Source organism: Schistocerca nitens, chromosome 9, assembly GCF_023898315.1.
Source record: "Schistocerca nitens isolate TAMUIC-IGC-003100 chromosome 9, iqSchNite1.1, whole genome shotgun sequence".
NCBI classification, from domain to species: Eukaryota; Metazoa; Arthropoda; class Insecta; order Orthoptera; family Acrididae; genus Schistocerca; species Schistocerca nitens.
Genome location: NC_064622.1, coordinates 521550242 through 521573626, shown reverse-complemented (window position 1 = coordinate 521573626; position 23385 = coordinate 521550242).

Sequence of the window (23385 nt, the reverse complement as noted above, 5' to 3'; positions counted from 1 at the left end):
TCCGATGCACCAGTGCAGGTTTACTGTATCCCTCGGACCTTCACATTGACCATGAAACACAGATATTGCATCGGAACTGAATACAAAAGGCACAATAACGACTTAAGTGCAAGAAGACTGAATCTTCTAAGAGTTTGTGGTTTGAGCGGCTCCTGGGTGACCAGTATTAGATTCCGATGCACCAGGGCAGGTTTACTGTATCCCTTGCAAATTAACCATGAAACACAGAAATCGCATCGGAATTGAATACAAAAGGGATAATGCCGACTTAAGTACAAGAAGAGTGAATCTTCTAAGATTTTGTGGATTGAGCGGCTCCTGGGTTACCAGTATTAGATTCCGATGCACCAGTGCCTGTTTACTGTATCCCTTGGACCTTCACATTGACCATGAAACACAGATATCGCATCGGAATTGAATACAAAAGGCGCATGCCGACTTACGTACAAGAAGAGTGAAACTTCAAAGAGTTTGTGGTTTGCGCGGCTCCTGGGTGACCAGTATTAGATTCCGATGCACCAGTGCAGGTTTACTGTATCCCTTGGACCTTCACGTTGACCATGAAACACAGAAATCCCATCGGAATTGAATACAAAAGGCACAATGCCGACTTACGTACAAAAAGAGTGAATCTTCTAAGAATTTGTGGTTTGAGCGGCTCCTGGGTGACCAGTATTAGATTCCAATGCACCAGTGCAGGTATACTGTATCCCTTGGACCTTCACATTGACCATGAAACACAGATATCGCATCGGAATTGAATACAAAATGCGCATGAAGACTTACGTACAAGAAGAGTGAAACTTCAAAGAGTTTGTGGTTTGAGCGGCTCCTGGGTGACCAGTATTAGATTCCGATGCACCAGTGCAGGTTTACTGTATCCCTTGGGCATTCACATTGACCATGAAACACAGAAATCGCATCGGAATTGAATACAAAAGGCACAATGCCGACTTAAGTACAAGAAGAGTGAATCTTCTAAGAGTTTGTGGTTTGAGCGGCTCCTGGGAGACCAGTATTAGATTCCGATGCACCAGTGCAGGTTTACTGTACCCCTTGGACCTTCACATTGACCATGAAACACAGAAATTGCATCGGAATTGAATACAAAAGGCACAATGCCGACTTAAGTACAAGAAGAGTCAATCTTCTAAGAGTTTGTGGTTTGAGCGGATCCTGGGTGACCAGTATTAGATTCCGATGCACCAGTGCAGGTTTACTGTATCCCTTGGACCTTCACGTTGACCATGAAACACAGAAATCCCATCGGAATTGAATACAAAAGGCACAATGCCGACTTACGTACAAAAAGAGTGAATCTTCTAAGAGTTTGTGGTTTGAGCGGCTCCTGAGTGACCAGTATTAGATTCCAATGCACCAGTGCAGGTATACTGTATCCCTTGGACCTTCACATTGACCATGAAACACAGATATCGCATCGGAATTGAATACAAAAGGCGCATGAAAACTTACGTACAAGAAGAGTGAAACTTCAAAGAGTTTGTGGTTTGAGCGGCTCCTGGGTGACCAGTATTAGATTCCGATGCACCAGTCCAGGTTTACTGTATCCCTTGGACTCTCAAATTAACCATGAAACACAGAAATCGCATCGGAATTGAATACAAAAGGCACACTGCCGACTTAAGTACAAGAAGAGTGATTCTTCTAAGTTTTTGTGGATTGAGCGGCTCCTGGGTTACCAGTATTAGATTCCGATGCACCAGTGCAGGTTTACTGTATCCATTGGACCTTCACATTGACCATGAAACACAGATATCGCATCGGAATTGAATACAAAAGGCGCATGCCGACTTACGTACAAGAAGGGTGAAACTTCAATGAGTTTGTGGTTTGAGCGGCTCCTGGGTGACCAGTATTAGATTCCGATGCACCAGTGCCGGTTTACTGTATCCCTTGAACCTTCACGTTGACCATGAAACACAGAAATCCCATCGGAATTGAATACAAAAGGCACAATGCCGACTTACGTACAAGAAGAGTGAATCTTCTAAGAGTTTGTGGTTTGAGCGGCTCCTGGGTGACCAGTATTAGATTCCGATGCACCAGTGCAGGTTTACTGTATCCCTTGGACCTTCACATTGACCATGAAACACAGATATCGCATCGGAATTGAATACAAAAGGCACAATGCCGACTTACGTTCAAGAAGAGTGAATCTTTCAAGAGTTTGTGGTTTGAGCGGCTCCTGGGTGACCAGTATTAGATTCCGATGCACCGGTGCAGGTGTACTGTATCCCTTGGATCTTCACATTGACCATGAAACACAGAAAACGCATCGGAATTGAACACTAAAGGCACAATGCCGACTTAAGTACAATAAGAGTGAATCTTCTAAGAGTTTGTGGTTTGAGCGGCTCCTGGGAGACCAGTATTAGATTCCGATGCACCAGTGCAGGTTTACTGTATCCCTTGGACCTTCACATTGACCATGAAACACAGATATTGCATCGGAACTGAATACAAAAGGCACAATAACGACTTAAGTGCAAGAAGAGTGAATCTTCTAAGAGTTTGTGGTTTGAGCGGCTCCTGGGTGACCAGTATTAGATTCCGATGCACCGGTGCAGGTGTACTGTATCCCTTGGACTTTCACATTGACCATGAAACACAGAAATCGCATCGGTATTGATTACAAAAGGCACATTGCCCGCTTAAGTACAAGAAGAGTGAATCTTCTAAGAGTTTGTGCTTTGAGCGGCTCCTAGGAAACCAGTATTAGATTCCGATGCACCAGTTCAGGGTTACTGTATCCCTTGGACCTTCACATTGACCATGAAACACAGAAATCGCATCGGAATTGCATACAAAAGCCACAATGCCGACTTAAGTACAAGAAGAGTGAATCTTCCAAGAGTTTGTGGTTGAGCGGCTCTTGGGAGACCAGTATTAGATTCCGATGCACCAGTCCAGGTTTACTGTATCCCTTGGACTCTCAAATTAACCATGAAACACAGAAATCGCATCGGAATTGAATACAAAAGGCACACTGCCGACTGAAGTACAAAAAGAGTGAATCTTCTAAGATTTTGTGGATTGAGCGGCTCCTGGGTTACCAGTATTAGATTCCGATGCACCAGTGCAGGTTTACTGTATTGCTTGGACCTTCACATTGACCATGAAACACAGATATCGCATCGGAATTGAATACAAAAGGCGCATGCCGACTTACGTACAAGAAGAGTGAAACTTCAAAGAGTTTGTGGTTTGAGCGGCTCCTGGGTGACCAGTATTAGATTCCGATGCACCAGTGCAGGTTTACTGTATCCCTTGGACCTTCACATTGACCATGAAACACAGAAATCCATTCGGAATTGAATACAAAAGGCACAATGCCGACTTACGTTCAAGAAGAGTGAATCTTTCAAGAGTTTGTGGTTTGAGCGGCTCCTGGGTGACCAGTATTATTTCCGATGCACCGGTGCAGGTGTACTGTATCCCTTGGATCTTCACATTGACCATGAAACACAGAAAACGCATCGGAATTGAACACTAAAGGCACAATGCCGACATAAGTACAATAAGAGTGAATCTTCTAAGAGTTTGTGGTTTGAGCGGCTCCTGGGAGACCAGTATTAGATTCCGATGCACCAGTGCAGGTTTACTGTATCCCTTGGACCTTCACATTGACCATGAAACACAGAAATCGCATCGCAATTGAATACAAAAGGCACAAGAAGAGTGAATCTTCTAAGAGTTTGTGGTTTGAGCGTCTCCTGGGAGACCAGTATTAGATTCCGATGCACCAGTGCAGGTTTACTGTATCCCTTGGACCTTCACATTGACCACGAAACACAGAAATTGCATCGGAATTGAATACAAAAGGCACAATTCCGACTTAAGTACAAGAAGAGTGAATGTTCTAAGAGTTTGTGGTTTGAGCGGCTCCTGGGTGACCAGTATTAGATTGCGATGCCGCAGTGCAGGTTTACTGTATCCCTTGGATTTTGACATTGACCATGAAACACAGAAATCGCATCGGAATTGATTACAAAAGGCACACTGCCAACTTAAGTACAAGAAGAGTGAATCTTCTAAGATTTTGTGGATTGAGCGGCTCCTGGGTTACCAGTATTAGATTCCGATGCACCAGTGCAGGTTTACTGTATCCCTTGGACCTTCACATTGACCACGAAACACAGAAATTGCATCGGAATTGAATACAAAAGGCACAATTCCGACTTAAGTACAATAAGAGTGAATCTTCTAAGAGTTTGTGGTTTGAGCGGCTCCTGGGAGACCAGTATTAGATTCCGATGCACCAGTGCAGGTTTACTGTATCCCTTGGACCTTCACATTGACCATGAAACACAGATATTGCATCGGAACTGAATACAAAAGGCACAATAACGACTTAAGTGCAAGAAGAGTGAATCTTCTAAGATTTTGTGGATTGAGCGGCTCCTGGGTTACCAGTATTAGATTCCGATGCACCAGTGCAGGTTTACTGTATCCCTTGGACCTTCACATTGACCACGAAACACAGAAATTGCATCGGAATTGAATACAAAAGGCACAATTCCGACTTAAGTACAATAAGAGTGAACCTTCTAAGAGTTTGTGGTTTGAGCGGCTCCTGGGTGACCAGTATTAGATTCCGATGCACCGGTGCAGGTGTACTGTATCCCTTGGACTTTCACATTGACCATGAAACACAGAAATCGCATCGGTATTGATTACAAAAGGCACATTGCCGACTTAAGTACAAGAAGAGTGAATCTTCTAAGAGTTTGTGCTTTGAGCGGCTCCTAGGAAACCAGTATTAGATTCCGATGCACCAGTTCAGGGTTACTGTATCCCTTGGACCTTAACATTGACCATGAAACACAGAAATCGCATCGGAATTGCATACAAAAGCCACAATGCCGACTTAAGTACAAGAAGAGTGAATCTTCCAAGAGTTTGTGGTTGAGCGGCTCTTGGGAGACCAGTATTAGATTCCGATGCACCAGTCCAGGTTTACTGTATCCCTTGGACTCTCAAATTAACCATGAAACACAGAAATCGCATCGGAATTGAATACAAAAGGCACACTGCCGACTGAAGTACAAAAAGAGTGAATCTTCTAAGATTTTGTGGATTGAGCGGCTCCTGGGTTACCAGTATTAGATTCCGATGCACCAGTGCAGGTTTACTGTATTGCTTGGACCTTCACATTGACCATGAAACACAGATATCGCATCGGAATTGAATACAAAAGGCGCATGCCGACTTACGTACAAGAAGAGTGAAACTTCAAAGAGTTTGTGGTTTGAGCGGCTCCTGGGTGACCAGTATTAGATTCCGATGCACCAGTGCAGGTTTACTGTATCCCTTGGACCTTCACATTGACCATGAAACACAGAAATCCCATCGGAATTGAATACAAAAGGCACAATGCCGACTTACGTTCAAGAAGAGTGAATCTTTCAAGAATTTGTGGTTTGAGCGGCTCCTGGGTGACCAGTATTATTTCCGATGCACCGGTGCAGGTGTACTGTATCCCTTGGATCTTCACATTGACCATGAAACACAGAAAACTCATCGGAATTGAACACTAAAGGCACAATGCCGACATAAGTACAATAAGAGTGAATCTTCTAAGAGTTTGTGGTTTGAGCGGCTCCTGGGAGACCAGTATTAGATTCCGATGCACCAGTGCAGGTTTACTGTATCCCTTGGACCTTCACATTGACCATGAAACACAGAAATCGCATCGCAATTGAATACAAAAGGCACAAGAAGAGTGAATCTTCTAAGAGTTTGTGGTTTGAGCGGCTCCTGGGTGACCAGTATTAGATTCCGATGCACCAGTGCAGGTTTACTGTATCCCTTGGACCTTCACATTGACCATGAAACACAGATATTGCATCGGAACTGAATACAAAAGGCACAATAACGACTTAAGTGCAAGAAGAGTGAATCTTCTAAGAGTTTGTGGTTTGAGCGGCTCCTGGGTGACCAGTATTAGATTTCGATGCACCAAGGCAGGTTTACTATATCCCTTGCACTTTCAAATTAACCATGAAACACAGAAATCGCATCGGAATTGAATACAAAAGGCACAATGCCGACTTAAGTACAAGAAGAGTGAATCTTCTAAGAGTTTGTGGTTTGAGCTGCTACTGGGTGACCAGTATTAGATTCCGATGCACCAGTGCAGGTTTACTGTATCCCTTGGACCTTCACATTTGCCATGAAATACAGATATCGCATCGGAATTGAATACAAAAGTCACAATGCCGACTTACGTACAAGAAGAGTCGATCTTCTAAGAGTTTGAGGTTTGAGCGGATCCTGTGTGACCAGTATTAGATTCCGATGCACCAGTGCAGGTTTAATGTATCCCTTGGGCATTCACATTGACCATGAAACAGAGAAATCGCATCGGAATTGAATACAAAAGGCACAATGCCGTCTTAAGTACAAAAAGAGTGAATCTTCTAAGAGTTTGTGGTTTGAGCGTCTCCTGGGAGACCAGTATTAGATTCCGATGCACCAGTGCAGGTTTACTGTATCCCTTGGACCTTCACATTGACCACGAAACACAGAAATTGCATCGGAATTGAATACAAAAGGCACAATTCCGACTTAAGTACAAGAAGAGTGAATGTTCTAAGAGTTTGTGGTTTGAGCGGCTCCTGGGTGACCAGTATTAGATTGCGATGCCGCAGTGCAGGTTTACTGTATCCCTTGGATTTTGACATTGACCATGAAACACAGAAATCGCATCGGAATTGATTACTAAAGGCACACTGCCAACTTAAGTACAAGAAGAGTGAATCTTCTAAGATTTTGTGGATTGAGCGGCTCCTGGGTTACCAGTATTAGATTCCGATGCACCAGTGCAGGTTTACTGTATCCCTTGGACCTTCACATTGACCATGAAACACAGATATCGCATCGGAATTGAATACAAAAGGCGCATGCCGACTTACGCACAAGAAGAGTGAAACTTCAAAGAGTTTGTGGTTTGAGCGGCTCCTGGGTGACCAGTATTAGATTCCGATGCACCAGTGCAGGTTTACTGTATCCCTTGGACCTTCACGTTGACCATGAAACACAGAAATCCCATCGGAATTGAATACAAAAGGCACAATGCCGACTTACGTACAAGAAGAGTGAATCTTTCAAGAGTTTGTGGTTTGAGCGGCTCCTGGGTGACCAGTATTAGATTCCGATGACCCGGTGCAGGTGTACTGTATCCCTTGGATCTTCACATTGACCATGAAACACAGAAAACGCATCGGAATTGAACACTAAAGGTACAATGCCGACTTAAGTACAATAAGAGTGAATCTTCTAAGAGTTTGTGGTTTGAGCGGCTCCTGGGAGACCAGTATTAGATTCCGATGCACCAGTGCAGGTTTACTGTATCCCTTGGACCTTCACATTGACCATGAAACACAGAAATCGCATCGCAATTGAATACAAAAGGCACAATGCCGACTTAAGTACAAGAAGAGTGAATCTTCTAAGAGTTTGTGGTTTGAGCGGCTCCTGGGTGACCAGTAATAGATTCCGATGCACCAGTGCAGGTTTACTGTATCCCTTGGACCTTCACATTGACCATGAAACGCAGATATTGCATCGGAACTGAATACAAAAGGCACAATAACGACTTAAGTGCAAGAAGACTGAATCTTCTAAGAGTTTGTGGTTTGAGCGGCTCCTGGGTGACCAGTATTAGATTCCGATGCACCAGGGCAGGTGTACTGTATCCGTTGCACTTTCAAATTAACCATGAAACACAGAAATCGCATCGGAATTGAATACAAAAGGCACAATGCCGACTTAAGTACAAGAAGAGTGAATCTTCTAAGATTTTGTGGATTGAGCGGCTCCTGGGTTGCCAGTATTAGATTCCGATGCACCAGTGCAGGTTTACTGTATCCCTTGGACCTTCACATTGACCATGAAACACAGATATCGCATCGGAATTGAATACAAATGCGCATCCCGACTTACGTACAAGAAGAGTGAAACTTCAAAGAGTTTGTGGTTTGAGCGGCTCCTGGGTGACCACTATTAGATTACGATGCACCAGTCCAGGTTTACTGTATCCCTTGGACCCCCAAATTAACCATGAAACACAGAAATCGCATCGGAATTGAATAAAAAAGGCACACTGCCGACTTAAGTACAAGAAGAGTGAATCTTCTAAGATTTTGTGGTTTGAGCGGCTCCTGGGTTACCAGTATTAGATTCCGATGCACCAGTGCCTGTTTACTGTATCCCTTGGACCTTCACATTGACCATGAAACACAGATATCGCATCGGAATTGAATACAAAAGGCGCATGCCGACTTACGTACAAGAAGAGTGAAACTTCAAAGAGTTTGTGGTTTGAGCGGCTCCTGGGTGACCAGTATTAGATTCCGATGCACCAGTGCAGGTTTACTGTATCCCTTGGACCTTCACGTTGACCATGAAACACAGAAATCCCATCGGAATTGAATACAAAAGACACAATGCCGACTTACGTACAAGAAGAGTGAATCTTCTAAGAGTTTGTGGTTTGAGCGGCTCCTGGGTGACCAGTATTAGATTCCGATGCACCAGTGCAGGTTTACTGTATCCCTAGGACCTTCACATTGACCATGAAACACAGATATCGCATCGGAATTGAACACAAAATGCGCATGAAGACTTACGTACAAGAAGGGTGAAACTTCAAAGAGTTTGTGGTTTGAGCGGCTCCTGGGTGACCAGTATTAGATTCCGATGCACCAGTCCAGGTTTACTGTATCCCTTGGACTCTCAAATTAACCATGAAACACAGAAATCGCATCGGAATCGAATACAAAAGCACACTGCCGACTTAAGTACAAGAAGAGTGAATCTTCTAAGATTTTGTGGATTGAGCGGCTCCTGGGTTACCAGTATTAGATTCCGATGCACCAGTGCAGGTTTAATGTATCCCTTGGGCATTCACATTGACCATGAAACACAGAAATCGCATCGGAATTGAATACAAAAGGCACAATGACGTCTTAAGTACAAGAAGAGTGAATCTTCTAAGAGTTTGTGGTTTGAGCGGCTCCTGGGAGACCAGTATTAGATTCCGATGCACCAGTGCAGGTTTACTGTATCCCTTGGACCTTCACATTGGCCACGAAACACAGAAATTGCATCGGAATTGAATACAAAAGGCACAATGCCGATTTAAGTAGAAGAAGAGTGAATGTTCTAAGAGTTTGTGGTTTGAGCGGCTCCTGGGTGACCAGTATTAGATTGCGATGCCGCAGTGCAGGTTTACTGTATCCCTTGGACTTTCACATTGACGATGAAACACAGAAATCGCATCGGAATTGATTACAAAAGGCACAATGCCGACTTCAGTACAAGAAGAGTGAATCTTCTAAGAGTTTGTGCTTTGAGCGGCTCCTGGGAAACCAGTATTAGATTCCGATGCACCAGTTCAGAGTTACTGTATCCCTCGGACTTTCACATTGACCATGAAACACAGAAATCGCGTCGGATTTGAATACAAAAGCCACAATGCCGACTTAAGTACAAGAAGAGTGAATCTTCCAAGAGTTTGTGGTTGAGCGGCTCCTGGGAGACCAGTATTAGATTCCGATGCACCAGTGCAGGTTTACTGTATCCCTTGGACCTTCACATTGACCATGAAACACAGAAATCGCATCGGAATTGAATACAAAAGGCACACTGCCGACTTAAGTACAAGAAGAGTGAATCTTCTAAGATTTTGTGCATTGAGCGGCTCCTGGGTTACCAGTATTAGATTCCGATGCACCAGTGCAGGTTTACTGTATCCCTTGGACCTTCACATTGACCATGAAACACAGATATCGCATCGGAATTGAATACAAAAGGCGCATGCCGACTTACGTACAAGAAGAGTGAAACCTCAAAGAGTTTGTGGTTTGAGCGGCTCCTGGGTGACCAGTATTAGATTCCGATTCACCAGTGCAGGTTTACTGTATCCCTTGGACCTTCACGTTGACCATGAAACACAGAAATCCCATCGGAATTGAATACAAAAGGCACACTGCCGACTTAAGTACAAGAAGAGTGAATCTTCTAAGATTTTGTGGATTGAGCGGCTCCTGGGTTACCAGTATTAGATTTCGATGCACCAGTGCAGGTTTACTGTATCCCTTGGACCTTCACATTCACCATGAAACACAGATATCGCATCGGAATTGAATACAAAAGGCGCATGCCGACTTACGTACAAGAAGAGTGAAACTTCAAAGAGTTTGTGGTTTGAGCGGCTCCTGGGTGACCAGTATTAGATTCCGATGCACCAGTGCAGGTTTACTGTATCCCTTGGACCTTCACGTTGACCATGAAACACAGAAATCCCATCGGAATTGAATACAAAAGGCACAATGCCGACCTACGTACAAGAACGGCTCCTGGGTGACCAGTATTAGATTCCGATGCACCAGTGCAGGTTTACTGTATCCCTTGGACCTTCACATTGACCATGAAACACAGATATCGCATCGGAATTGAATACAAAAGGCACAATGCCGACTTACGTTCAAGAAGGGTGAATCTTTCAAGAGTTTGTGGTTTGAGCGGCTCCTGGGTGACCAGTATTAGATTCCGATGCACCGGTGCAGGTGTACTATATCCCTTGGATCTTCACATTGACCATGAAACACAGAAAACGCATCGGAATTGAACACTAAAGGTACAATGCCGACTTAAGTACAAAAAGAGTGAATCTTCTAAGAGTTTGTGGTTTGAGCGGCTCCTGGGAGACCAGTATTAGATTCCGATGCACCAGTGCAGGTTTACTGTATCCCTTGGACCTTCACATTGACCATGAAACACAGATATTGCATCGGAACTGAATACAAAAGGCACAATAACGACTTAAGTGCAAGAAGAGTGAATCTTCTAAGAGTTTGTGGTTTGAGCGGCTCCTGGGTGACCAGTATTAGATTCCGATGCACCAGTCCAGGTTTACTGTATCCCTTGGACTCTCAAATTAACCATGAAACACAGAAATCGCATCGGAATTGAATACAAAAGGCACACTGCCGACTTAAGTACAAGAAGAGTGAATCTTCTAAGATTTTGTGGATTGAGCGGCTCCTGGGTTACCAGTATTAGATTCCGATGGACCAGTGCAGGTTTACTGTATCCCTTGGACCTTCACATTGACCATGAAACACAGATATCGCATCGGAATTGAATACAAAAGGCGCATGCCGACTTACGTACAAGAAGGGTGAAACTTCAAAGAGTTTGTGGTTTGAGCGGCTCCTGGGTGACCAGTATTAGATTCCGATGCACCAGTGCAGGTTTACTGTATCCCTTGGACCTTCACGTTGACCATGAAACACAGAAATCCCATCGGAATTGAATACAAAAGGCACAATGCCGACTTACGTACAAAAAGAGTGAATCTTCTAAGAGTTTGTGGTTTGAGCGGCTCCTGAGTGACCAGTATTAGATTCCAATGCACCAGTGCAGGTATACTGTATCCCTTGGACCTTCACATTGACCATGAAACACAGATATCGCATCGGAATTGAATACAAAAGGCGCATGAAGACTTACGTACAAGAAGAGTGAAACTTCAAAGAGTTTGTGGTTTGAGCGGCTCCTGGGTGACCAGTATTAGATTCCGATGCACCAGTCCAGGTTTACTGTATCCCTTGGACTCTCAAATTAACCATGAAACACAGAAATCGCATCGGAATTGAATACAAAAGGCACACTGCCGACTTAAGTACAAGAAGAGTGAATCTTCTAAGATTTTGTGGATTGAGCGGCTCCTGGGTTACCAGTATTAGATTCCGATGCACCAGTGCAGGTTTACTGTATCCCTTGGACCTTCACATTGACCATGAAACACAGATATCGCATCGGAATTGAATACAAAAGGCGCATGCCGACTTACGTACAAGAAGGGTGAAACTTCAAAGAGTTTGTGGTTTGAGCGGCTCCTGGGTGACCAGTATTAGATTCCGATGCACCAGTGCCGGTTTACTGTATCCCTTGGACCTTCACGTTGACCATGAAACACAGAAATCCCATCGGAATTGAATACAAAAGGCACAATGCCGACTTACGTACAAGAAGAGTGAATCTTCTAAGAGTTTGTGGTTTGAGCGGCTCCTGGGTGACCAGTATTAGATTCCGATGCACCAGTGCAGGTTTACTGTATCCCTTGGACCTTCACATTGACCATGAAACACAGATATCGCATCGGAATTGAATACAAAAGGCACAATGCCGACTTACGTTCAAGAAGAGTGAATCTTTCAAGAGTTTGTGGTTTGAGCGGCTCCTGGGTGACCAGTATTAGATTCCGATGCACCGGTGCAGGTGTACTGTATCCCTTGGATCTTCACATTGACCATGAAACACAGAAAACGCATCGGAATTGAACACTAAAGGCACAATGCCGACTTAAGTACAATAAGAGTGAATCTTCTAAGAGTTTGTGGTTTGAGCGGCTCCTGGGAGACCAGTATTAGATTCCGATGCACCAGTGCAGGTTTACTGTATCCCTTGGACCTTCACATTGACCATGAAACACAGATATTGCATCGGAACTGAATACAAAAGGCACAATAACGACTTAAGTGCAAGAAGAGTGAATCTTCTAAGAGTTTGTGGTTTGAGCGGCTCCTGGGTGACCAGTATTAGATTCCGATGCACCAGGGCAGGTTTACTGTATCCCTTGCACTTTCAAATTAACCATGAAACACAGAAATCGCATCGGAATTGAATACAAAAGTCACAATGCCGACTTACGTACAAGAAGATTCGATCTTCTAAGAGTTTGAGGTTTGAGCGGATCCTGGGTGACCAGTATTAGATTCCGATGCACCAGTGCAGGTTTAATGTATCCCTTGGGCATTCACATTGACCATGAAACACAGAAATCGCATCGGAATTGAATACAAAAGGCACAATGCCGTCTTAAGTACAAGAAGAGTGAATCTTCTAAGAGTTTGTGGTTTGAGCGGCTCCTGGGAGACCAGTATTACATTCCGATGCACCAGTGCAGGTTTACTGTATCCCTTGGACACTACATTGACCACGAAACACAGAAATTGCATCGGAATTGAATACAAAAGGCACAATGCCGACTTAAGCACAAGAAGAGTGAATGTTCTAAGAGTTTGTGGTTTGAGCGGCTCCTGGGTGACCAGTATTAGATTCCGATGCCGCAGTGCAGGTTTACTGGATCCCTTGGACTTTCACATTGACCATGAAACACAGAAATCGCATCGGAATTGATTACAAAAGGCACAATGCCGACTTCAGTACAAGAAGAGTGAATCCCTCGGACCATGAAACACAGAAATCGCGTCGGATTTGAATACAAAAGCCACAATGCCGACTTAAGTACAAGAAGAGTGAATCTTCCAAGAGTTTGTGGTTGAGCGGCTCCTGGGTGACCAGTATTAGATTCCGATGCACCAGTGCACGTTTACTGTATCCCTTGGACCTTCACATTGACCATGAAACACAGTAAACGCATCGGAATTGAACACTAAAGGCACAATGCCGACTTAAGTACAATAAGAGTGAATCTTCTAAGAGTTTGTGGTTTGAGCGGCTCCTGGGAGACCAGTATTAGATTCCGATGCACCAGTGCAGGTTTACTGTATCCCTTGGACCTTCACATTTGCCATGAAATACAGATATCGCATCGGAATTGAATACAAAAGTCACAATGCCGACTTACGTACAAGAAGAGTCGATCTTCTAAGAGTTTGAGGTTTGAGCGGATCCTGGGTGACCAGTATTAGATTCCGATGCACCAGTGCAGGTTTAATGTATCCCTTGGGCATTCACATTGACCATGAAACACAGAAATCGCATCGGAATTGAATACAAAAGGCACAATGCCGTCTTAAGTACAAGAAGAGTGAATCTTCTAAGAGTTTGTGGTTTGAGCGGCTCCTGGGAGACCAGTATTACATTCCGATGCACCAGTGCAGGTTTACTGTATCCCTTGGACCTTCACATTGACCACGAAACACAGAAATTGCATCGGAATTGAATACAAAAGGCACAATGCCGACTTAAGTACAAGAAGAGTGAATGTTCTAAGAATTTGTGGTTTGAGCGGCTCCTGGGTGACCAGTATTAGATTCCGATGCCGCAGTGCAGGTTTACTGGATCCCTTGGACTTTCACATTGACCATGAAACAGAGAAATCGCATCGGAATTGATTACAAAAGGCACAATGCCGACTTCAGTACAAGAAGAGTGAATCTTCTAAGAGTTTGTGCTTTGAGCGGCTCCTGGGAAACCAGTATTAGATTCCGATGCACCAGTTCAGAGTTACTGTATCCGTCGGACCTTCACATTGACCATGAAACACAGAAATCGCGTCGGATTTAAATACAAAAGCCACAATGCCGACTTAAGTACAAGAAGAGTGAATCTTCCAAGAGTTTGTGGTTGAGCGGCTTCTGGGAGACCAGTATTAGATTCCGATGCACCAGTGCAGGTTTACTGTATCCCTTGGACCTTCACATTGACCATGAAACACAGAAATCGCATCGCAATTGAATACAAAAGGCACAATGCCGACTTAAGTACAAGAAGAGTGAACCTTCTAAGAGTTTGTGGTTTGAGCGGCTCCTGGGAGACCAGTATTAGATTCCGATGCACCAGTGCAGGTTTACTGTATCCCTTGGACCTTCACATTGACCATGAAACACAGAAATCGCATCGGAACTGAATACAAAAGGCACAATACCGACTTAACTACAAGAAGGGTGAATCTTCAAAGAGTTTGTGGTTTGAGCGGCTCCTGGGTGTACAGTATTAGATTCCGATGCACCAGGGCTGGTTTCCTGTATCCCTTGGACCTTCACATTGACCATGAAACACAGATATCGCATCGGAATTGAATACAAATGGCGCATGCCGACTTACGTACAAGAAGAGTGAATCTTCTAAGAGTTTGTGGTTTGAGCGGCTCCTGTGTGATCAGTATTAGATTCCGATGCACCAGTGCAGGTTTACTGTATCCCTTGGACCTTCACATTGACCATGAAACACAGAAATCGCATCGGAATTGAATACAAAATGCACAATGCCGACTTAAGTACAAGAAGAGTGAATGTTCTAAGAGTTTGTGGTTAGAGCGGCTCCTGGGTGACCAGTATTAGATTCCGATGCACCAGTGCAGGTTTACTGTATCCCTTGCACTTTCAAATTAACCATGAAACACAGAAATCGCATCGGAATTGAATACAAATGCACAATGCCGACTTAAGTACAAGAAGAGTGAATCTTCTAAGAGTTTGTGGTTTGAGCGGCTCCTGGGTGACCAGTATTAGATTCCGATGCACCAGTGCAGGTTTACTGTATCCCTTGGACCTTCACATTTGCCATGAAATACAGATATCGCATCGGAATTGAATACAAAAGTCACAATGCCGACTTACGTACAAGAAGAGTCGATCTTCTAAGAGTTTGAGGTTTGAGCGGATCCTGGGTGACCAGTATTAGATTCCGATGCACCAGTGCAGGTTTACTGTATCCCTTGGACCTTCACATTGACCATGAAACACAGATATTGCATCGGAACTGAATACAAAAGTCACAATAACGACTTAAGTGCAAGAAGAGTGAATCTTCTAAGAGTTTGTGGTTTGAGCGGCTCCTGGGTGACCAGTATTAGATTCCGATGCACCAGGGCAGGTTTACTGTATCCCTTGCACTTTCAAATTAACCATGAAACACAGAAATCGCATCGGAATTGAATACAAAAGGCACAATGCCGACTTAAGTACAAGAAGAGTGAATCTTCTAAGGGTTTGTGGTTTGAGCGGCTCCTGGGTGACCAGTATTAGATTCCGATGCACCAGTGCAGGTTTATTGTATCCCTTGGACCTTCACATTTGCCATGAAATACAGATATCGCATCGGAATTGAATACAAAAGTCACAATGCCGACTTACGTACAAGAAGAGTCGATCGTCTAAGAGTTTGAGGTTTGAGCGGATCCTGTGTGACCAGTATTAGATTCCGATGCACCAGTGCAGGTTTAATGTATCCCATGGGCATTCACATTGACCATGAAACACAGAAATCGCATCGGAATTGAATACAAAAGGCACAATGCCGTCTTAAGTACAAGAAGAGTGAATCTTCTAAGAGTTTGTGGTTTGAGCGGCTCCTGGGAGACCAGTATTAGATTCCGATGCACCAGTGCAGGTTTACTGTATCCCTTGGACCTTCACATTGACCACGAAACACAGAAAGTGCATCGGAATTGAATACAAAAGGCACAATGCCGACTTAAGTACAAGAAGAGTGAATGTTCTAAGAGTTTGTGGTTTGAGCGGCTCCTGGGTGACCAGTATTAGATTGCGAAGCCGCAGTGCAGGTTTACTGTATCCCTTGGACTTTCACATTGACCATGAAACACAGAAATCGCATCGGAATTGATTACAAAAGGCACAATGCCGACTTCAGTACAAGAAGAGTGAATCTTCTAAGAGTTTGTGCTTTGAGCGGCTCCTGGGAAACCAGTATTAGATTCCGATGCACCAGTTCAGAGTTACTGTATCCCTCGGACCTTCACATTGACCATGAAACACAGAAATCGCGTCGGATTTGAATACAAAAGCCACAATGCCGATTTAAGTACAAGAAGAGTGAATCTTCCAAGAGTTTGTGGTTGAGCGGCTCCTGGGAGTCCAGTATTAGATTCCGATGCACCAGTGCAGGTTTACTGTATCCCTTGGACCTTCACATTGACCATGAAACACAGAAATCGCATCGGAATTGAATACAAAAGGCACACTGCCGACTTAAGTACAACAAGAGTGAATCTTCTAAGATTTTGTGGATTGAGCGGCTCCTGGGTTACCAGTATTAGATTCCGATTCACCAGTGCAGGTTCACTGTATCCCTTGGACCTTCACGTTGACCATGAAACACAGAAATCGCATCGGAATTGAATACAAAAGGCACACTGCCGACTTAAGTACAAGAAGAGTGATTCTTCTAAGAGTTTGTGGATTGAGCGGCTCCTGGGTTACCAGTATTAGATTCCGATGCACCAGTGCAGGTTTACTGTATCCCTTGGACCTTCAAATTGACCATGAAACACAGATATCGCATCGGAATAGAATACAAAAGGCGAATGCCGACTTACGTACAAGAAGAGTGAAACTTCAAAGAGTTTGTGGTTTGAGCGGCTCCTGGGTGACCAGTATTAGATTCCGATGCACCAGTGCAGGTTTACTGTATCCCTTGGACCTTCACGTTGACCATGAAACACAGAAATCCCATCGGAATTGAATACAAAAGGCACAATGCCGACTTACGTACAAGAAGAGTGAATCTTCTAAGAGTTTGTGGTTTGAGCGGCTCCTGGGTGACCAGTATTAGATTCCGATGCACCAGTGCAGGTTTACTGTATCCCTTGGACCTTCACATTGACCATGAAACAGAGATATCGCATCGGAATTGAATACAAAACGCACAATGCCGACTTACGTTCAAGAAGAGTGAATCTTTCCAGAGTATGTGGTTTGAGCGGCTCCTGGGTGACCAGTATTAGATTCCGACGCACCGGTGCAGGTGTACTGTATCCCTTGGATCTTCACATTGACCATGAAACACAGAAAACGCATCGGAATTGAACACTAAAGGTACAATGCCGACTTAAGTACAATAAGAGTGAATCTTCTAAGAGTTTGTGGTTTGAGCGGCTCCTGGGAGACCAGTATTAGATTCCGATGCACCAGTGCAGGTTTACTGTATCCCTTGGACCCCCAAATTAACCATGAAACACAGAAATCGCATCGGAATTGAATACAAAAGGCACACTGCCGACTTAAGTACAAGAAGAGTGAATCTTCTAAGATTTTGTGGATTGAGCGGCTCCTGGGTTACCAGTATTAGATTCCGATGCACCAGTGCCTGTTTACTGTATCCCTTGGACCTTCACATTGACCATGAAACACAGATATCGCATCGGAATTGAATACAAAAGGCGCATGCCGACTTACGTACAAGAAGAGTGAAACTTCAAAGAGTTTGTGGTTTGAGCGGCTCCTGGGTGACCAGTATTAGATTCCGATGCACCAGTGCAGGTTTACTGTATCCCTTGGACCTTCACGTTGACCATGAAACACAGAAATCCCATCGGAGTTGAATACAAAAGGCACAATGCCGACTTACGTACAAGAAGAGTGAATCTTCTAAGAGTTTGTGGTTTGAGCGGCTCCTGGGTGACCAGTATTAGATTCCGATGCACCAGAGCAGGTTTACTGTATCCCTTGGACCTTCACATTGACCATGAAACTCAGATATCGCATCGGAATTGAATACAAAAGGCGCATAAAGACTTACGTACAAGAAGAGTGAAACTTCAAAGAGTTTGTGGTTTGAGCGGCTCCTGGGTGACCAGTATTAGATTCCGATGCACCAGTCCAGGTTTACTGTATCCTTTGGACTCTCAAATTAACCATGAAACACAGAAATCGCATCGGAATTGAATACAAAAGGCACACTGCCGACTTAAGTACAAGAAGAGTGAATCTTCTAAGATTTTGTGGATTGAGCGGCTCCTGGGTTACCAGTATTAGATTCCGATGCACCAGTGCACGTTTACTGTATCCCTTGGACCTTCACATTGACCATGAAACACAGAAAACGCATCGGAATTGAACACTAAATGCACAATGCCGACTTAAGTACAATAAGAGTGAATCTTCTAAGAGTTTGTGGTTTGAGCGGCTCCTGGGAGACAGATTCCGATGCACCAGTGCAGGTTTACTGTATCCCTTGGACCTTCACATTTGCCATGAAATACAGATATCGCATCGGAATTGAATACAAAAGTCACAATGCCGACTTACGTACAAGAAGAGTCGATCTTCTAAGAGTTTGAGGTTTGAGCGGATCCTGGGTGACCAGTATTAGATTCCGATGCACCAGTGCAGGTTTAATGTATCCCTTGCGCATTCACATTGACCATGAAACACAGAAATCGCATCGGAATTGAATACAAAAGGCACAATGCCGTCTTAAGTACAAGAAGAGTGAATCTTCTAAGAGTTTGTGGTTTGAGCGGCTCCTGGGAGACCAGTATTACATTCCGATGCACCAGTGCAGGTTTACTGTATCCCTTGGACCTTCACATTGACCACGAAACACAGAAATTGCATCGGAATTGAATACAAAAGGCACAATGCCGACTTAAGTACAAGAAGAGTGAATGTTCTAAGAGTTTGTGGTTTGAGCGGCTCCTGGGTGACCAGTATTAGATTCCGATGCCGCAGTGCAGGTTTACTGGATCCCTTGGACTTTCACATTGACCATGAAACAGAGAAATCGCATCGGAACTGATTACAAAAGGCACAATGCCGACTTCAGTACAAGAAGAGTGAATCTTCTAAGAGTTTGTGCTTTGAGCGGCTCCTGGGAAACCAGTATTAGATTCCGATGCACCAGTTCAGAGTTACTGTATCCGTCGGACCTTCACATTGACCATGAAACACAGAAATCGCGTCGGATTTAAATACAAAAGCCACAATGCCGACTTAAGTACAAGAAGAGTGAATCTTCCAAGAGTTTGTGGTTGAGCGGCTCCTGGGAGACCAGTATTAGATTCCGATGCACCAGTGCAGGTTTACTGTATCCCTTGGACCTTCACATTGACCATGAAACACAGAAATCGCATCGGAACTGAATACAAAAGGCACAATACCGACTTAACTACAAGAAGGGTGACTCTTCAAAGAGTTTGTGGTTTGAGCGGCTCCTGGGTGTACAGTATTAGATTCCGATGCACCAGGGCTGGTTTCCTGTATCCCTTGGACCTTCACATTGACCATGAAACACAGATATCGCATCGGAATTGAATACAAATGGCGCATGCCGACTTACGTACAAGAAGAGTGAATCTTCTAAGAGTTTGTGGTTTGAGCGGCTCCTGTGTGATCAGTATTAGATTCCGATGCACCAGTGCAGGTTTACTGTATCCCTTGGACCTTCACATTGACCATGAAACACAGAAATCGCATCGGAATTGAATACAAAATGCACAATGCCGACTTAAGTACAAGAAGAGTGAATGTTCTAAGAGTTTGTGGTTAGAGCGGCTCCTGGGTGACCAGTATTAGATTCCGATGCACCAGTGCAGGTTTACTGTATCCCTTGCACTTTCAAATTAACCATGAAACACAGAAATCGCATCGGAATTGAATACAAATGCACAATGCCGACTTAAGTACAAGAAGAGTGAATCTTCTAAGAGTTTGTGGTTTGAGCGGCTCCTGGGTGACCAGTATTAGATTCCGATGCACCAGTGCAGGTTTACTGTATCCCTTGGACCTTCACATTTGCCATGAAATACAGATATCGCATCGGAATTGAATACAAAAGTCACAATGCCGACTTACGTACAAGAAGAGTCGATCTTCTAAGAGTTTGAGGTTTGAGCGGATCCTGGGTGACCAGTATTAGATTCCGATGCACCAGTGCAGGTTTAATGTATCCCTTGGGCATTCACATTGACCATGAAACACAGAAATCGCATCGGAATTGAATACAAAAGGCACAATGCCGTCTTAAGTACAAGAAGAGTGAATCTTCTAAGAGTTTGTGGTTTGAGCGGCTCCTGGGAGACCAGTATTACATTCCGATGAACCAGTGCAGGTTTACTGTATCCCTTGGACCTTCACATTGACCACGAAACACAGAAATTGCATCGGAATTGAATACAAAAGGCACAATGCCGACTTAAGTACAAGAAGAGTGAATGTTCTAAGAGTTTGTGGTTTGAGCGGCTCCTGGGTGACCAGTATTAGATTCCGATGCCGCAGTGCAGGTTTACTGGATCCCTTGGACTTTCACATTGACCATGAAACAGAGAAATCGCATCGGAATTGATTACAAAAGGCACAATGCCGACTTCAGTACAAGAAGAGTGAATCTTCTAAGAGTTTGTGCTTTGAGCGGCTCCTGGGAAACCAGTATTAGATTCCGATGCACCAGTTCAGAGTTACTGTATCCGTCGGACCTTCACATTGACCATGAAACACAGAAATCGCGTCGGATTTAAATACAAAAGCCACAATGCCGACTTAAGTACAAGAAGAGTGAATCTTCCAAGAGTTTGTGGTTGAGCGGCTCCTGGGAGACCAGTATTAGATTCCGATGCACCAGTGCAGGTTTACTGTATCCCTTGGACCTTCACATTGACCATGAAACACAGAAATCGCATCGCAATTGAATACAAAAGGCACAATGCCGACTTAAGTACAAGAAGAGTGAACCTTCTAAGAGTTTGTGGTTTGAGCGGCTCCTGGGAGACCAGTATTAGATTCCGATGCACCAGTGCAGGTTTACTGTATCCCTTGGACCTTCACATTGACCATGAAACACAGAAATCGCATCGGAACTGAATACAAAAGGCACAATACCGACTTAACTACAAGAAGGGTGAATCTTCAAAGAGTTTGTGGTTTGAGCGGCTCCTGGGTGTACAGTATTAGATTCCGATGCACCAGGGCTGGTTTCCTGTATCCCTTGGACCTTCACATTGACCATGAAACACAGATATCGGATCGGAATTGAATACAAATGGCGCATGCCGACTTACGTACAAGAAGAGTGAATCTTCTAAGAGTTTGTGGTTTGAGCGGCTCCTGTGTGATCAGTATTAGATTCCGATGCACCAGTGCAGGTTTACTGTATCCCTTGGACCTTCACATTGACCATGAAACACAGAAATCGCATCGGAATTGAATACAAAATGCACAATGCCGACTTAAGTACAAGAAGAGTGAATGTTCTAAGAGTTTGTGGTTAGAGCGGCTCCTGGGTGACCAGTATTAGATTCCGATGCACCAGTGCAGGTTTACTGTATCCCGTGGACCTTCACATTGACCATGAAACACAGAAATCGCATCGGAATTGAATACAAAAGCCACAATGCCGACTTAAGTACAAGAAGAGTGAATCTTCCAAGAGTTTGTGGTTGAGCGGCTCCTGGGAGACCAGTATTAGATTCCGATGCACCAGTCCAGGTTTACTGTATCCCTTGGACCTTCACATTGACCATGAAACACAGAAATTGCATCGGAATTGAATACAAAAGACACAATGCCTACTTAAGTACAAGTAGAGTGAATCTTCTAAGAGTTTGTGGTTTGAGCGGCTCCTGGGTGACCAGTATTAGATTCCGATGCCCCAGTGCAGGTTTACTGTATCCCTTGGACTTTCACATTGACCATGAAACACAGAAATCGCATCGGTATTGATTACAAAAGGCACAATGCCGACTTAAGTACAAGAAGAGTGAATCTTCTAAGAATTTGTGCTTTGAGCGGCTCCTAGGAAACCAGTATTAGATTCCGATGCACCAGTTCAGGGTTACTGTATCCCTTGGACCTTCACATTGACCATGAAACACAGAAATCGCATCGGAATTGAATACAAAAGCCACAATGCCGACTTAAGTACAAGAAGAGTGAATCTTCCAAGAGTTTGTGGTTGAGCTGCTCCTGGGAGACCAGTATTAGATTCCGATGCACCAGTCCAGGTTTACTGTATCCCTTGGACTCTCAAATTAACCATGAAACACAGAAATCGCATCGGAATTGAATACAAAAGGCACACTGCCGACTTAAGTACAAGAAGAGTGAATCTTCTAAGATTTTGTGGATTGAGCGGCTCCTGGGTTAGCAGTATTAGATTCCGATGCACCAGTGCAGGTTTACTGTATCCCTTGGACCTTCACATTTGCCATGAAACACAGAAATCGCATCGGAATTTAATACAAAAGTCACAATGCCGACGTACGTACAAGAAAAGTCAATCTTCTAAGAGTTTGTGGTTTGAGCGGCTCCTGGGAGACCATTATTAGATTCCGATGCACCAGTCCAGGTTTACTGTATCCCTTGGACCTTCACATTGACCATGAAACACAGAAATTGCATCGGATTTGAATACAAAAGACACAATGCTTACTTAAGTACAAGTAGAGTGAATCTTCTAAGAGTTTGTGGTTTGAGCGGCTCCTGGGTGACCAGTATTAGATTCCGATGCCCCAGTGCAGGTTTACTGTATCCCTTGGACTTTCACATTGACCATGAAACACAGAAATCGCATCGGTATTGATTACAAAAGGCACAATGCCGACTTAAGTACGAGAAGAGTGAATCTTCTAAGAGTTTGTGCTTTGAGCGGCTCCTAGGAAACCAGTATTAGATTCCGATGCACCAGTTCAGGGTTACTGTATCCCTTGGACCGTCACATTGACCATGAAACACAGAAATCGCATCGGAATTGAATACAAAAGCCACAATGCCGACTTAAGTACAAGAAGAGTGAATCTTCCAAGAGTTTGTGGTTGAGCGGCTCCTGGGAGACCAGTATTAGATTCCGATGCACCAGTCCAGGTTTACTGTA